Source organism: Euwallacea similis, chromosome 19 (genome assembly GCF_039881205.1).
Source record: "Euwallacea similis isolate ESF13 chromosome 19, ESF131.1, whole genome shotgun sequence".
In the NCBI taxonomy this organism is placed as follows: domain Eukaryota; kingdom Metazoa; phylum Arthropoda; class Insecta; order Coleoptera; family Curculionidae; genus Euwallacea; species Euwallacea similis.
The window spans coordinates 510,802-513,691 of NC_089627.1; the positions used below are offsets into that span (position 1 = coordinate 510,802).

General features: G+C 41.0%; 1 non-coding gene across 1 annotated transcript; it reads left to right on the top strand.

Annotated features, from left to right (window-relative positions):
* Window positions 1-2,571: 2,571 nt before the first annotated feature.
* On the top strand, window positions 2,572-2,645 carry TRNAT-AGU (transfer RNA threonine (anticodon AGU)). The gene has a single exon. It is a non-coding gene; the product is annotated as a tRNA-Thr (tRNA).
* The last annotated feature ends 245 nt before the right edge of the window (window positions 2,646-2,890 follow it).

The following is a 2,890-nucleotide window of genomic DNA, read 5'->3' on the forward strand; positions in this document are numbered from 1 at the left end:
GGAGGTACCTACTGGTAATGAGAAGGGAATTAGGGCTAAAACAAGACACATATGGGGCAAAGTTTGCGGTTTTCAACAGCTCCAATTGGTATTATTAGCCTAACTAGGGGGCTTCTGTCCGAACGCACTCACGCAAACTAGAAAATTACTAGCATAATAACTGGGAGTTGATTCTTGGACTTCGATGGTCGACAATGACGGCGAAATGGCATTGCCCACTATGGCATCTACGACAGTTGACAACGACATCAGAATGTCATTGTCAAAATAATTGTCACATTTACAGTGTTTCGAAGTTTAGAACGATAATTTAGTCCTGAGTGAATAATACATTAGGACAATAGTTTTTTTCTTCCCGAATTTCCTAAGAGCCCTCCCCCCCTTTCTCCCCTCACTTTTTCAAACAAGTTTCCTTATCAACTTCCCGTAAGTACATGCAGACCTTCACGTCGAACTACAGAATAATAACGGCAAACTTATAAAACTTGCTAAGTAATTGGTACTTGTGAGGGGCGATCAATGACAAAAACGCAAAACGGTCTATTTGGAGCGGACTGAACTGAACAGAAAGAAAAACACGTTACATTACAACCAGCAATCATAGTGGCCAATGATAGTAATTTTGTGGTTACGTGTTCCAAACACCGCATTATCGTTTAGCTGTTTGTGTGTAACAACTAGGACATATGGCTACCGGTTTGAATTGCTTGCCATAAGACCAAGGAAATCTCTGAAGTCACACATTAAGAGTATGTGATTCGTTTTGCCAAAAACCGTAACAAATTACACTTAGATAGCCCAGTTAGCGATTAAAATTAGCAACTTCTTATCGTTTCATGAGTTCAACCGCCAAACTTCTATATACAGGGGGTTCTGTGAAAGCCGCTTGGAATGAGCACAAATTGAATTGTTTCGCTGGTTGACCGGTGTCGCAAATAAGGTGGCACCATCTAGCCGTCCTAAATTCGATTAACTTATATCAACTTCCCCGCATGATGGCGCCCCAGGTTGGTGCTGCCTCGGTAATTTGGTTCGCTGCATTTGAGCTGTGTCCTAATCACGATATCCGACTAATTACGAACTACAAGCCACAAACAAATTTCTTAATCACCACTTTGGACCAATGAATCGGTCATCTCACGACCCGTAATGACCGAATCATCGCGGTGGGTCCATCTCGGACAAAGTTGATTGTTTTAACTATTAAAATCGGCCGCCATGGCCACGGGCCGATTTTAATTGTCCGGGCCTGCTCAGATGCAAATTATTCAGTCCATTATGATTACATTCTTTATTTCAGTTTAAAGTCACGATCTTCGACGGTGAAATATCCTAGAGGGAGATCTTGGGCCTTCGTGAACCCAAGAGGAGGCTTCGAACACATGTATGGTGGAGATGCAGGATGGCGGACTCGGCAAATCGTCATTGCAGGTTGCTGGGGTGGCTGAAGAATATTTTACAGTCTTGATGTTCCTCTAGATGTTCGATAGTCTTTCGATATGCCAATACGCCTTATTTGCGATGGCGGTACTTTGCAAAGGATTATTTAGTACGTATCGGCGGTAATTGCTTAAAATGTCCGATGATTGGTCAGAGGAGCCGCTACGTTCAAGGTTCCTTTGGGTTATTACTTTTTAATTCGATGATAAGGCTAAAAGCCTCGTTGGGCTGTTGGTTTGAAGCATCGTTTTCAAACCTTCCAACCGCAGAAAAAACTTAAGTAGGGCTGGTTTGGTGCACCTAAAAACCTAACAGTAAAACGTGCTGACGACAAAAGGGAAGGAAACCGCAAATAATCGATATCCGTGCTTATTTGGCGGTTAGGTTGGGTTCATGTGTATCGGCAAACTGTCGTTTGGATATCAATTTGGGGGATAATTGGTTAACAGGTACCCTCAAAGACTATTGGAAAACTTACAAAAATCGGAACCCGAGTGATTAGGTTAGCGGAACATGTGGTCGTGCGGTGGAGCCGATTATCGAATTTACAAGTTGAAAAATGCTGGGATTGGGCACTTTTCGGTTTATATACCCAACAGCAACGGAGTTTAACGACTATGCAGGTTCTCGAGCTCAGCCGTGAGGGTAACCCTAAAAAGTACGAGGTCGGTTAAATTGGGGCAACAAGACGCAATTTGCAGTTCAAGAATGTGCCGTTATAAAATTTCAAAAGTTTCGATGACTTACGGAGGCATTCGAAAAGAACTAAAATTTTGGAAAATTGCTTTGTTCGGCGTATTCGACGAGGACTTTTCCTCTTTTCCAATGTCGCGATGTCACATTTGATATCCGACATTTCGATCTTAAGCAACCATCATCAATTTCTCATAGGCGTCATCTTGGATTTTCGCATTTTTGGGTTAGGTACCAGGGCATATCTACCTAAGCAAACATTATGTTTATTGGCCTTCACTCAGCGGTCCAAATTTCCTTATTATTTTCTTACATTCAAAGAGTCTTATTTCAATTTTTTAAAACTATCAATTGCTACAATTCCATAAATTGTACTTCTTACTGAATCTTAATAGTGGATCTCATTTATATACATGCCTATAACCCGTTGCAAGGGAAGGCGCCGTGGCTTAGTTGGTTAAAGCGCCTGTCTAGTAAACAGGAGATCGCGAGTTCGAATCTCGCCGGGGCCTCACCGAAATTTTTTATTTATTCTCTCATCATTTAACTCTTAATAACAATAATAATGGTGCTAATTAATTTTTACTAAATGCAAAAACGTATAATTTCATTTGTATTTGATAGTTCAATTTGTTTATAAAACACTCTTTATGATACTGTTTTCTGGCCATAAAACAACTTTTTATGGCCGTAGTACAATAAAGCAGGTAACAGATGTGTTTACTGTAGAACCGACATTGACCGACCGACATAAACT